A 15,039-nucleotide genomic window follows, 5' to 3' on the forward strand; every position below is an offset into this window, starting at 1 on the left:
TCTGACTCCTCGCTACACTGGCTCTTGGATCTCCAAGGAGGTGCAAGTCAGCCACTGTGTGAATCCACCCAGCAGGAGCTACAGAGAGATCTGCAGATTCCTCCTCCTTGTTTGGGGTTTAGAGGTGCCCAGATGAGGCCCAGCTGTGAAGGAATGCAGGCTACTGCCAAACCTTGGGTCTTCTTTTGGAAGCTCTGGGGCTCTCTGACCCAGTTGCAGTTTGTTAGGTTTTAGATTGCAAAAGGCCATCTGTTTGCTGCCCTGTCCTCCCCTAATACTAGGGCCCCACTAAGCCAGGACAGGGCTCCTGTTCTGGGGAAGGGGTCTGTGCTATGTTGTGAGGTTTGATGGTGCCCCTACCCTGAGCATGGGTCGCTGAGGCCCTGGGTAAGGAAACAGGGAGGGGATGCACTTACTGAGAAGGCAGAGGTTCTAGAGGGACCCTGGCCTGGGAGCAGAGACAGTTAGTACCCAGCCGGGAGGAAGCTTTAGCCTGTTCTTCCAGGAGGGGATGGTTCTTTAGCTCCCAAGAGCCAAGGGTAAAAGGTCATCTCCCAAGGTAAGACCCTCTTGCCATTTCAGGGTCCAGTGAGGGAGAGGTGGTGACACTTGACACAGATTACAGGTCGGGTTACTGGTGAGTAGGGGTCCCCTGTGCAGAGTGGTGATGAGAATCCCCCTTGAAGCCCAAGGAAGGGTCAGAGCCTAAGGGACAAGGGCAGGGGTGGCCACTCTGGGGCAGGCCCAGGGGATCCAAGCTGAACAGACACTCACCAGGGGTGGCCGCTGGGGATGGGTGCTCTTGGAGGCCATGCGGGTCACTGGCCCTGGGAAAGGTCAGACTTACTTGTGAGGGGTGCAGGGAGCTTTGGTGTCACAACAGGGGGCAGGGAGGGTCTCCTCTCCCAGCAGAGTGTGGAGGCCTCTCTCCACTGTTTACGGGGGACAGACCCAAAAGAGGGGAACTGAGGAAAGACCTTAAGGATCCAGAGCTGACCTGGGCCCACAGGGGAAGGACCCACAGGCAGATGGGGGTTTTGGAGGAGTTAAAGGGAGGGGACTGAGGACCCAGGACAGAAGTCCTCTCTGAGGGTGTAACTTAGTGGAAAGGTGAAGGCTGCAAGGGTCAGCTGTGCCAGCCTCATGTAGTATCCGAATGAGTGTGGTGCTCTTTGAGGCCAGCCCTGCTCCTCAGGCCTGCAGTGCTACACTGTGACAGTGGCCTGTGCTGTCCCCATCCACCTGACCTAGAGGCAAAATCCACACCACAGGCTCTGCTGTCTGCCTGTCTCACACATCAGGGTTGTAGTAACCAAAATGACTTTGTGGTAGCATTTGATCCAACCCTGCTTGTCCAGACTCTTCCACCCTCAGCTGTGTGTCCTTGGCCAGGATGACTTTGAGACCCTGAGGCAGCCCATCCCCTCACCTGGGAGGGTGGACTTAGATAAACCATAGGATGTGCATTACAGAGCACTTACTATCTGCCAGCACTGCTGAAGGTGAGTGAGGGAACCAGGTCAGTCCTGAGGGCACAGTTTCTTAATCATGCCTCATTTATAGGTGAGGAAGCTGTTGAGGAAACCACCTGGTCAGCAGCTGGTGAGGGAGGTGCTGGATGGAGAATTAAGGACATCCATAGGGAAGCTGGGAGGCCAGAGGGAGCTGGCCCAGAACCCTGTGAGGACGGGGCCTTTGTCCTCCAGGCCTGGGCTCTGCTGGGGGTCAGCCTGGGTTAGGGGACAGGATTAGGGTGAGGGTGAGGCAATGCCATGGTACCTCCTAGTCCTCCTGAGGTATAGGAAATACCGTGTTTCCCAGAAAATAAGACATCCTTCGAAAATAAGACCTAGCACAACTTTGGGAGAAAAAAAAAATAAGACACTGTCTTATTTTCAGGGAAATAGGGTAGCCCAGGGAGGTACCCAGAGCCACCATGATGAGCACCCCAATCACACTGACAACAATGGTCCCCACAGAGTAGTCCATGTAGGTTTGTTCTGCTGAAAGGAGAAGGGAAAGGGGGAGGATTGAAGGCCCAAGTCCATTCAGGGGAAACCAGGAGGGGCCTTGCAGGGGAGGCCTGGTGAGGGAGGAAGGAACTGCCACCTAGTCGGTGAGGTTTGGGTGTGTCTGTCCTCCTGACATCCACTTCTGGAGGTTGCATACTTCTCTGGTTTGCACATTTGAAACCTTCCATTTGCTGTAACTATGTTTATATTTTCACACCCACCATTCCCATGTCCTGGTAATTTTCCTCTTTACTCCTCTTTCCCTCACATATTCTGTCTCTTACCCCTGTTTCTTCTTTTCCATCACTATGGACGGTCTTAGCGGGCACCTTACCTGCCAACTCAGTGCTGATGAGTAATTAGAATGTGCTGAGTGTTTTTGATGGTCCAGGCAGGGTGGGAAATACTAAACCTTCATGTCCTCTGAACCTTCCAGTCCCATGAGGGATGGGGGTGTCATCCCACTAAGCACAAACAGAATCTGGGATGGGAGGTGCTTAATAAATGGCTGGAAGTCACAGAACTGGTGAGTGATAAACAACATTTTCACTGAGTTCTGCTTGACTGTACAGCTACTGACAACCATAAAAATAGCAAAAATAATAGTTATATTGAATGAGTACTGACTGAGCATGACCCTGGCTGAGGAGTTTATTCTCATTAACCTCACAATAAATACTCTAATAATGGTGTTTAGTTTCTGCTGTTTTATTCTAGGTTAGAGATGAGGAAACTGAGGCTCAGGCGAGTGAGATCCTTCCTCATACTCATGGACAGCTAATACTCATGGAACTAAGACAATGACAAGATTTGTCTAATCCTGGGGTCCTTACCCGTGTGCTCTATAAGCTCTGAAGAAGGCTCTCACCTCCTCAAGGCTTTCATCCATCTCACCCCCTATTCTATGCAATATACAAAGGCAAGTGGGAAACTTCAGATTGCACATCCAGCCTGGAGGGGTCACTTTTGCCGGAACTGATGGGGTTGAAGACCTCACACTGATAACTCCCAGCATCCTCCGTCCTGACGGGGACAATGGTGAGGGTGCTGTTGTCCTGGGACAGCTTCATCCTGTCCGTGAGCAGGAGAATCTGGTTCTTGAAGAGCCACCGGATGGAGATTCCCATGTCATTTGAGAGGCAGGTCAGGACCACGGTGTCCTAATGCTCTGTGACTGTGGCTTTGCTGGCTAGGAGGGCAGGCTTCCTCACTGGCTCTGTGGAGAACATAGGAGGTAAGTGATTGAGAGTGGGCTCCTTCCTCATAGATGTCAGCCACTCACAGGCCACAGTGAGCTCTGTAAAGGTCACCAGAGGAGCACTCTGACCTTTGCAGGGTGACGATCTTGGTGTAGGTGACAGACTAGATCAACTTTGGGTAACCCCTCACCTGTCTCCCTGGACATATGAGGTATTAGCATCGGGAGCCTTATCGTGTGTCCAGCATCTTCATCATCAGGTGGCATTTTCCACCCATTTAGTTCTATGTGACTCTTTCCCAGACCTTTCTGTGACTTTCTAAGTAATCACATCCCCTCTCTGGTATGGTAGCTACACATAGAGATGGGAAGGCATTTCCCTTTTGTTAAATAATTTATTTGAGAATGAGAATGGCCCAGCTATGACCTTAGGACTTGGAGAAGTTCCAATCTAAAGGATTTCTTTGTCTGAATAGGACATTCACTCCCTGGCCTGTGGATAGAATATCAGGGAGAAGGAAGTCACTAGAGAGAAGTAATCAGTCTAAACAAAAGCCTGGTAGTCTTAGCTTCCTCTCTAAACTACACAGTTTGTGGCACTGCTCCTTCTGTCCCATGAATCTACCTACTTGTCAGGTAACACCACCATTCACTGCGGTCCGTAGGCATGTCACATAGGCTCATGTTGCACAGTGTTGTACAGCAGGTGACTGCAGAGTAGGAACACAGCTCAGAAGGGTCTACCCCGTGGCTCAATGTCTGGTCTGAGGGAGGCCACAATGTAGATGGGTGACATGATTTGGCCAGTCAGAGGACAGACCATTCATGCCCCATCACCAGGGACTCCTGCCCCACAACAGAGAGCACAGAGCAACCAGTCACCAGGTGAGCCTGGAGCAGCTCATGGAGCAGGGGTCTGACCTGATTACCCTACCTCAGAGGTGGTTTCCTCCTTTAGTTTGGGGAAAAGAGGTGAGCTTGTTCAAAGCCTTGTATGTTCCTTGTAGCATATGGAGCAGGTAACAGACAAGAGGTGACAGAAGGAAAGTGTTAGTGACAGAAAAAGCAACTTGAGGACCTTTGTTTTCCCCTCTGGGAAGTTCCCTCTACCACTTGACTCTTTCTGGGGCTGAGGGATCCCCCTCCTCACTTTCCATGGCTGGATCCCAGCTCTACCATAATGAATCAAAAGAGCAGGGGGAGGAGAGTCCACAGAGATGTAGTGGGAGGGTTCAGGGGAAGACTGTGATTTGTTTTTGTCCATGGCCCAGTATGAGAGACAGCATCCTCTAGGCTCTGTTCTGAAAAGCAGACAGACCGGCATTACACAGCCTGGTGCCGATGGTTCAGGAGGCACTTACCATAGACTGTGATACTCTTGCCCGTGGTCCTTTTGAGGCCAGTGACAGAGTTATGGGCAAGGCAGGTAAAGGATCTACTGTCATGTGCAGTGAGGTTGGGGATAAAAAGCTCTTGTGTGTGTTGCTGGGGCCTCCCATTGATAATCCAAGAATACCGTGCAGGCGGGTTAGAGGCTGCCTGGCAGGAGAGGCCGAGGTTTGTCCCACGAAGGTAATGGGAGTCGGAGGGGGAAATGGTGGGGGTGTCCGGGCCATCTGGAGCAGAGAGAACACAGCCACACATGATGTAACCAGAGGGAAGAGGAAGGTCCTGGTCTGTGTAAGGGCCACACTCTCCCTCTGAGCTGGGGCACAGGCTGGTTTTAAAAATTCCCAACCATAGCCCCTGTGTTCACTGAGCCTGAGTCTGAGACAATAACCTGTTTGTCCCATGAAATCTTGTTAACTCTGAGCCTCTCCAGACAGGAGCATCCCACCCCCTCCCAGTCTTGGCTCAAGACTGAGCCTGCCCAGATGTGCCTGGTCCAGGAACAGATGGCCACCCTGGGCATTTAGAGTGGGGGTCTATTCACCTGAGAGGGACGGATGTAGCCTGGTCTCAGGCAGTGTGGATTCAGGTCGACAGCTTGGTCCAGGCAGGAACAGAAGTTACTCACAGAGAACATTCATGATGAATGGGTCACTGCGGCCGGCACTCACAAGGTTCTGGGTTTCACACTCATAGGGTCCTGTGTCTTTCCTTGTGACAAGGAGTAAAGTGAGGGCCCTGTTGTCCTTGGACAGCTGCAGCCTGGCACTGTCCTGGAGACTCTATCTGTTGATCAACCACAGTTAGGTGGTGTTCTCAGTCTGAGGTTCACACGTTAACACAACAGGGTCCCTATGCTCCTCCGGGTTGGAGTTGTTGCTTGTGATGTTGGGTTTGGGTAACACCGCTGTGCCGACAACAGAGAGAACATTGCCCATTGAGGCCTCCAAAGGCTTCTTCAATCAGAATTTTTGCCTCTCGGCAAACTAGAGTTCTTAAAGAAATAAGCTGGTCTGTGCATCACAAGAGAAACAAATGCATGAGGAGCTGAGTGCTAGGAGATTGTAAGGCCAACTGCTCTATGTCTGGGAGAAAAGCAGAGGCTTTCTCAGGAATCAGACAACTATCAGGGTTTGATCACAGAGAGACACAGGATTGAAAGGTAGAGACCCCACCGCACCTTCCCTGTTTCCTCACTGACCAGCTGACTAGGGTCCTTGTGCTCACCTGGAATGTGCAGGTGCTGTGTCCCTTCCAGCTACAAAGACCTACATTTCTGTGTTGAGATGTGTTTCCACTGAAGCCTCACTTTCCAGGGTTAACCTAGACATGAGTAATGATGGACCACCCGATAGTCCTTAAACCCCGAGAGGACTGAGCAAGTGGGGCCTGGAACGGGTGTCTGAGCATAAACAATACATGGTAGACCAGAAGCAATTCTGGTGGACAATTAATTACACAGGCTGCAGGTCCATGATTTAGTCAAGAGTGAGGGACAGGGGAGCTGGCTGGCAGTGACAGCAGAGCCATGCTCTCTGGTCTTGGTCTGTAATGTCCTTTCTGCCACTGCAGAGGGCAGGGATCCTTCCTCAACACGCAGGCAATAGCATGTATAGAAGGAGGACTTGTGGAAGGTGGAGGAGCATGAACTTGCTGAAAATATGGCCCTCAGGGACTATTTGTGTTTGGCAGTTAAGAGATAGATTTTAAGTTAAACTGTGAAAGAATATGTGAAAATCACTCATGCCTCAAAGTTGTAATTTCAGTTTTTGGAGTAATCTCTGTCTAGAGCACAAACGTCATAGACCAAGTACTGCCATCCAATCAGGTCACACTGTGACCAAAGGAAAATGCCACAGTGGGTTTGAAATCAGGAACTCCCTGAGATGGAGAGAAGGTGAGTCCTGTTTAGAGAACAGAAGTGATTGGGTGAGGAGGGGAGGGTGTTGGTGTGAGGTGGGGAATGAGTCCAGGTGTCCCTGATGTATAATGTGAGGGATGACACCAGATTGGGAAAAAGACATTTGCCATGTTTAGTAAGCTTAGAAAGACGGTCCGTCCCTGTTTTCAGGGACAGTCAGGCAGTTGGGGAGAAGCCCCCACATGACATGTGGCCTGTGCTCTTCCTTATATTTCTAACACGGGAAACAACAGGAGCTGAGTCATATTCATTCAAATGGGCAGATCTAAAAGAAAGAAGAGTGGCTGGTAGATCTAACAGTCTGAGAGGATCCCACCCTATGGTCAAGGTGTCTTCATGACACATGTGTGTGAAACAAGCAGTGAACCCGTCAGATGGTGCAGGGTCACCAGGCCCACCCTGAGAAGGTCTCAGGAACCAATGAGAGGAATGGGAACCTCACCAGGACAAGGGTGTGAATCACCAGTCAGGAATGAAGTGAACCCATGAGCTTTGGGGGCTCAGACCTGTCCTTCTGCTGTTGACTTCCTGGTTGAGTCATGTAGAAAGCAGTTCAATGATTTACATGCCCCTGTCATGTGGCCTGTTCCTCTTGTGGGCCTCCTGGGGAATAGGAGCCCTGATGGGGCCCCGCAGAAGCTCTTTCTCCTGGTGACCTGGGAAACTGGCTCATGAGGGGGCCGGGGATGCTGCTCCAACTGATTTCTGTGTCCTCTTCTATTGCTCGGGAAGGTGGGCTTGGACACAGGTGTTGGCAGGAAAATCTGGAGAGACTGCACAGTGGAGGAACTAGAGCAGAGCAGGGCTGTGTCTCTGGCATGAAGTAGGAATCAGATAAGGGACCCGGAAGGAGAAGAGAGAGGCAGAATGTCCTGGGTGAGCAGTGGGTGGTCACAGGTGACTTCAAAAAGCCCACAGCCACCCCAGGGCAGAAGCAGTGCAGCCTGGAAAACCTTTTTATAGTGGAACAGCTCCACAGTCACCAAGGGACTTGGCTCCTGAGGGGGCTTCAGGGACAGGTGGTCAGAGAGATGAACATGTCTCTTAGCACCTGTAGGGACAGGGAACAGGTGTGGCTAAAACCTTTCAGGACTCTGCATCGAGGTTCCAGTCTTTGTAGCCATTATGCATCTCTCATTCATTCACTCATTCATTCATTCTGTCATCAGTCACCATCATTCCTTCCCTCTTTCATGAAAGCACAAGTGACTGCTGGTCCCTGAGCTGGTAGCAGGTGTACAGTGGAGAGTAAGAAGTCAAAGTCCCTTTCTTCATAGCTAATGGGAGTGACGCCAACACTTCAGGAAACGTATAAGTGGTTTTAAGTCCAGTGCAGGGAGGGGTGGTGGGTAACCTGAGGCCAGGGCATTCCCAGCACTGAGTCTGAATGTTATTGTAGGTAATTTGATTCCAGAGTGAAAATTAATTATCCACTTGCTTTCTCACCAGACCAGGAAATCTACTTTGAGCTGGGACTGCTAAGAAAAAGCACTGAACCAATGGCTGGTCTCAGAGTCCACAGATACCTAAGACCCTCGTGGTGGAGGAGAGGGTGGGCTGTGGCTGTGAAGGACCTGCTGTGTCTGTGTGAGCCTGATGCAATGGCTGTATCACACTGTGCCTCCGTTTCCCCTGAATAAAAAGAGAACAAATGCTAAATGGACTCTGGATTACCATGTTGTCTGTGAATTGACCTTAAAACTTCCCTGAGTACTTAATCTCAAGCCCAGTATGGAGGACACACTGACTGACATGGCCACTGCCATTATTTGCCTCCAAGAGAGAGAATTCCTGGGCTGACCCCTGGTGAAAAGGAGCTGTCAGGAGCATTTTCTTCCCTCTGTTCCCTCCTGGAGACCTGACTTCCCTCCAGAGTCTCATAAGTCCCTCATAAGAGTCAGCTATGGTACAAGGTATTTTGTCTATGTGCACTCTCCTGACACCGGCTTATCTGAAGGACTAAGCTCTGACCCTGTTCTGATGTGGCTCTTGGGGCTGAGCCCTGGCTGGTGAGCAGGAGTAGAGCCACAGGTCCCACCCAGCCCTGCTGGAGGTCAAACCCAACCTGACCCAGGCTCCCCAGGTTCCCTGGAGTCAGGAGCCCTGAGACAAAGGTCTGGGAGGGGTTCCAAGGCTGAGCTTCTCTGTGAGGGTTCCAAGGTCCCTTTAGGCTAGGGTGTGAGCAAGCTCTGCAGGGTTTTCTCAGTGTTATGGTCATGGGAAAGGGGCTAGGGGCTGGACTGAGACTCTGCTGAGTCTCCCTGTGCTGAGTCACTCCCATCAGACTTCTCTCTGAGGAGAATATCTACGGGGATGGAATCCAGGAAGGGAACTCTGATCATAGAAAGTTTGTTTCCACTGTGTATGTCCTGCACTAAATGCCCAAAACGTAATGCAGAGGGGGATGGAGGAGAGTCCAGGGCTGTCAGTCCTGTGTGTGAAGTAGAGTTCACTCACCCGGCACCCAGAGGTTAGAGAGCATTTATTCACGGTATACATGGAGCTCTCCAGTTACAATTTTGTTAGCATAATCTATTAGCATGACTTGTAGGACGTATTTTCCTGTGTCGTTCAGGGTGACCTTCTGGAGTAGGAGGGATCCATTGGGGTATATTGTCTCTCTATCGCTGTATGCAGGCCCATAGGTAATAATTTGAGTCCCTATTATATATGTTACAATTCTAAAAGTTTCCCATATTGTCCCTTTGTACCAGTGATAGGCTGCAACATTCCCAGGCAGGTTGTGGACACGTAGAAGCACATCCTGCCCTTCAACAGCATTGGGCGGCACTGAATCCATAGTGAGCTGGGCAGTGGTGGGCAGGCTCCAGAAGGTTAGGAGTGAGGCTAGGAGGGAAGAGAGAAATTGATCAATATTTGGAGCTCTGTATTGGGAAGGAGAGATGAGTCCATGGGTCCTGAACAGGTCTCTTCATCTCTCAGCCTTGCTCAGAGCATGTGTGTGTGTCTCCTGTGGTCAAGGTCAGCAGCATGGCCACCATGACTTCAGCACCTCTGAACATATTATTTCCTGTGTTTTGAATATTGTTAACCAGATGTCTGCCCTCAGACCCCTTCTGACACTCAGGGTGTCCTTAGAAAACCCCTTTACTGATCTCCTCCTCTAAAGTCCTCTGTCTTCACTTTTTGACCTGTCCCTGGGCTGTTCCTTGCAGGGCAGTAGGGGGAACCTGACATCATATCCAGATCTTCCCTTGTCTGCCTCTTCCCAAAGAACATGAGCTTCATGAGGCTAGGGGCTTGCATGACCGTGTTGCACACCCAGTGCCTCCAACAGGCTATTAGTGCCTGTGGGTGAATGAGTGAGTGTAGCAGGTTCCTGTACCTCCTTGGGTGTATCTGCCCATTTCTTAGCTTGGTGGTAAGGACAATATTTAGTGCCTCTGGTTAAATCTCCCATCTGCTCAGATAATTTGTTAATATCTGAAGTTTTCAGCATTCAACTCTCAGTGATCAGTAAGTTGGGAAATGAACAGTCATTGAGGTTTTCCTGTGTCACATCCTTTCCACATCATTTTCCTGTTGCTGAGTCCCCTCCCCCATCCTATTGTGCTCCCCTGTCTTCTCCCCTCAAGTACAGACAGAATCCCCCTTGTTTTTGTTTCACCAGGATTCCCCAGCTAGTCTGTGCCTATCCTCCTCCCATCCACCATCAGGTAGTGTCCCCTCTCACCAGCCAGCAGGAGCCCCTGACTGGGGAGAAGTCCTCTGTGGGCAGGGGCTGAGGGGGAATCCATGGTGTCTGCTTCCTGCTCGGTCCCTCCCTCTGTGGGAAGAGCTTGGATTCCAGAAATGCTCACAAGCACCACTGTCCTGGTGGTGAGATGTGCTGTTCCTCCTTCCCTGTGCCCTGAGTCTCCTCCTGGGCCAAGATCACTTCCCTGGTCAGGTGGGTCAGGGGTGGAGTCTGTACTCAGGTTTCTCCCTGCCCTCCTATTATTCCTGCTTCCCCTCTTCTTTCCTTTTCATTGTCATTTCCTGTAACTGCTGAGGCTTCTACCTTTTCCCATAGTGACTCCTCCCCATGTACACACACACACACACACGCACACACACACACACACACACACACACACAAATACAAACACACAAAGACACACACACACACACACACACAAACCTTGCTTGCGTAGTAGGCAGTTAGGCCTGAGCAGAGAAGGACAATAGGAAAGGTCACCAGAATGGAAAGTCCAGGTTTTTGGCATTGTGCAAAACTGGAATGGGACCTTGCTCCCTGGGTAACCTTTCCTCCCGGAGCATATCCTGGTTTTGCAGTTTAGACCCTCTGACCTTTCATATCACTGGTCATGTGGTTCAGGCCCTCCCTGACCTTTTCTCCCTGGCATATTCTTAGTCATGTGGGTTAGATGCCATTAGAGGAAATAAACTAGAGGACCTAAGAATAGCCCTTCAGGATGAAGTTCACAGATTGGCATCAAATACACCTAGGCTTCAGTTGTGTTTCAGCTCCAGGCCCAGAAAAGCAGCAAAACCAGATGAGTGTGAACATTGCTGATATCAGGATCTACTGCATTGACTTTCAACCCTGAAAGGATGCACCTGGAAAGCTGATAAATATTTTATTGGGATCCTTCCCTGAGACCTACAGATAACTACCCTCAAGAGGTAGGACCTTCTTCTAAAGTAAGAAGGAGCTTGGCTTCTGAGGTTTATGCCTTAAGAAGAAAGGATCTTCTCCAATAGTTCCAAGAGGGAATTTTTGGTGTACCGATAGTTCCAAATACTCCCCACCTGTCAAATCCTAAATGAAGCTATTTAGGGAGTCACACTTTCATAACTTTACCCTAATTCACAATATAGGATCATTCTGCAAGTATCTTAGATAATTACTAGTATAGAATCAGCATTTTAGAGCTCAAGGGTTAAAAATACTCTTGTATAGGGAACGAAGATGGCAGCGTAGCAAACACTCCTAAATGGCTGCCTTGCACAACAATTTCAAAAAACTAAAACAAATGTCTATCTCCCCAAAACCAAGGAAAAGCTGGCTGAGAGGAAGCCCTATAACTAGACTGAAAGAGAAAGTGGAGAATCCAGGGCACAAGCAGTGAAAAACAGGTAGGAGGGCGTGGACACGATATAGGCTGGCGGTGGATCCCGGCTGGTGGAGGGCAGTGCTTTCTTCAACCCAAAGAGAGACAAGCTCCTGATCTCTCTGAAATCTAGTTTCTGGGGAGGGGCTAGATTGTCTGCTATCAGGTCGGAAAGTGAGTCTGGCTTGCTTGCAGAGCTGAGATTGTTTGTTGTACTGTGGTGCGACACACGGGGAGATGCCGGGACATGGGGACAGCAGGACACCATCGGAGAGGCACGGACGGACAGCCATCGCTATTGACCATGCCCCAGCCTAGTGAAGCCCTGAGGCTTTGCCCTGAGACTCTGTCCCGCAAAAACCTACAAACACACACAAGCTCCAAGCAGCAGCTTTTGCATATGAATGGCCCTCTCTGTTGCAGTTTAGCAAAATTGCAACCTGGGGCAAACAGATCCAAGGAGGGCAGGACTGTTGTTCATGCTGTAGCTCCTGTGACAATACTGGCCTCAGACAGTAGCTGAACTGCACCTCATTGAGACCCAGAAACCAGAGTTCTAGTGCTCAGTTTCAATCCCTCACACCCATAAGCGATACATTCAGGAGATGGTCTCGGTGAGCACCAAAGCCCCACTGAAACAAGGTGTGTCTCCAGCACAGCAGTTCTTCCTTTATAGACACAGCAGGTCCTCACAGACAATTGGCCGCGAGGTCAGTTGCTCCCAGTGTACCAACAGCAATCAAGGCTTTGCACTAAGACTTTTTTACACCAAGACTTTGCACTAAGCCCACAAAGGGATATAGCAAAAGCAACCATCTGAGGTGATTGGGGAAGCTGAGCTACTGGTCCCTATAGGTCACTGACCACACAAAGCCACTTCATCAATACAGGGAGGCAGACAAAATGAGAAGACACAGAAACATGACACGAATGGAAGAGATGGAGGAGAGTAAACTACTGGACAACACACAGTTCAGTATCACATTTATAAGATTACTCAGGAATCTTCTAAAAACCTTTGAGAAACTTGATGAGACCTCCAAGAAGCTCTGAGAGACCTTTAAGGACCTTAATGAGAATACCAAAAAAAATGGAAAAGGACCATGCAGAAATTAAGCATACAAAGTCTGAAATAAAGAATATACAGAAACTTAACTATAGATCAACATGCTCCAAGAACCAAACCAAAGATCTGGAATATAAGAAAGTCAAAAATCACCCAAGGAGATAGGCAGAAAGAAAGAAGAATCCAAAAGTGTGAGGATAGTGTAAGGAGCCTCCTTAAAGCATACCAACATCCGGAATTTTGGGGTGCCAGAAGAAGAGAGTGTGCAGGATATTGAAGGCTTATTGGAAGAAATAATGACAGAAAACTTTCCCTACCTGGTGAAAGAAATAGACTTACAAGTTCAGGAAGTGCACAGGACCCCATACAAGAGGAATCCAAAGAGGACCACACCAAGATACATCATAATTAAAATGCGAAGTGCAAAAGACAAAGAGAAAATCTTACAAGCAGCAAGAGAAAAACAACTAGTTACCTACAAGTGGGTACCCATATGATTGTCAGCTGATTTCTCAATAGAAACTATGTAGGCCAGAAGCGAGTGGCAAGAAATATTCAAAATGATGAACAATAAGAACCTACAACTAAAATTACTCTACCCAGAAAAGCTATCATTCAGAATTCAAGGTCAGACAAAGAGCTTCACAGACAAGAATAAGCTAAATGAGTTCATCAACACCAAACTAGGATTACATGAAATGTTGAAGGGTATTCTTTAAGAAGTGGAAGAAGAAGAAAAAGGTAAAGATAAAATATTATGAACAACAAAAATTGCATCAAATACATACATACCAACAAGTGAATCTAAAAATCAAGAGAATAAAAAAAAATCTGAAGAACAAAATGGACTGGTGAATATAATAGAATCAAGGTCAGAAAAAGGGATTGGAGTAACAATTCACAGGGGGAAAGGGGTCTGAGGGGTGCGGGAAGAGATTGGACAAAAATCTTACACCTATGGATGAAGACATGGCAGGGGTAAGGGTGTGGGGTGGGGTTAGGAACCAGGTGGAGGGGAGCTTTTGGGGTTGGGGGAGAGGAACACCTGTAATAATCTGAACAATAAAGATTTATTTAAAAAAAAAATCCTCTTGTTGGAGCCATACTACCTAAATGGGAATGCTAGGGAGGGGACCTGCCCAAGATGGGTTCCAATGTCCTATTCCCCCCGATGCCGTTAGTTCCATGATAAAGTATGAAAAGTAAACCACTGGTTGACCTACCTAAGGTAAATTGATGCTCAGGGAACCTTCTCCCGATTCTTGACCTTGCACAAATAAAAGCACCTATGGGGCCTTGAAAGTTAAATCCCTTTGGCCTGGAAGCTAGAGACATTTTATTTCAACAATGTAGTTTAAGGAAATGAATGTCACAATATATGACCAAGATTGGAGAAAATGTTTCTTTTCCTAACTTTCATAGGATGTGATTCTTAAATACTTTTATAATGTCCAATGTATATACAAGGGTATGTATTGTAACAATTATGGGTGTGTATTTTTTACAAAGATTATCTTTGAAAAGGGAAATATATATTTTGTCTATATGTTATTGATTTTTTAACGAGAGGAAGGGAGAGGGATAGAAAGTCAGAAACATAGATGAGAGAGAACATTGATCAGCCGCCTCCTGCACAGCCCCCACTGAGGATGTGCCCACAACAAAGGCACATGTCCCTGACTGGAACCAAACCTGGGACCCTTCAGTCCGTAGGCTCACACTATCCACTGAGCCAAACCGGTTTTGCTAAAAAAGGGAAATATTTTCATAAATTGTTTTTATTTTATAGGTACTAATAGAAAGAAAGCCCCGCCTCCCCCTCTCACACATCTCCCTTACCCCCTAAAAAAAGAAAAAGAAAAAGTAGATCACAGTATCTCTCTTCCTACTCTCTGGGGCATACCTGTGCCTTTCCCTACCCATTTCTTTCCTCAAGGTGCTTAGCTTTGTTTTCTTTCTCCCAAGCTTCAAGAGTTCTTTTTTTTTTCTTTTTTTCTTCTGTAACTAGTTTCTGAGCCCATTTCTTCTATAGCTCACTTCTACCTCTACGACTTTCTAAATAAACTGTCCCTTATAATTTGAGTTCTTGACTCTGAATTCTTCTGTTAGCTGAAGTCAAGTACCGAGGTAGCTGAACTGAAGGTCTAATTCTGTAGGTTAACACCTGGTGCCATGCCACTGCTCACACTTGGACAAGCAGAAGCTTGGGGTGCACGTATCCCGGGTGTCTCCCGCAGCTCTGTGTGGAGTGCACAATATCCTTTCCACCACTTCTCTCATCCTCATTTGGCTCTTATCTTTGGAGCAAAAGCCTGGGGCAGCATCAGGGATTCTTGTCACAGGGATGCCACCGCTTTGTGTATCATATCATCTAAGGA

General features: G+C 48.4%; 1 pseudogene across 1 annotated transcript; it reads right to left on the reverse strand.

Annotated features, from left to right (window-relative positions):
- Nucleotides 1-1,725: 1,725 nt before the first annotated feature.
- LOC311633874 (cell adhesion molecule CEACAM1-like) lies at nt 1,726-10,294 on the reverse strand (annotated as a pseudogene). The gene is made up of 8 exons: nt 10,215-10,294; nt 9,011-9,367; nt 7,437-7,571; nt 5,228-5,506; nt 4,572-4,826; nt 2,977-3,228; nt 1,926-2,003; nt 1,726-1,730 (listed from the first exon to the last, which is right to left on the reverse strand). The product of its transcript is annotated as a cell adhesion molecule CEACAM1-like (transcript).
- Nucleotides 10,295-15,039: the final 4,745 nt, after the last annotated feature.

This window comes from Pipistrellus hanaki (assembly GCF_964339955.1).
Source record: "Pipistrellus hanaki genome assembly, chromosome: 15".
Classification (NCBI taxonomy): Eukaryota; Metazoa; Chordata; class Mammalia; order Chiroptera; family Vespertilionidae; genus Pipistrellus; species Pipistrellus hanaki.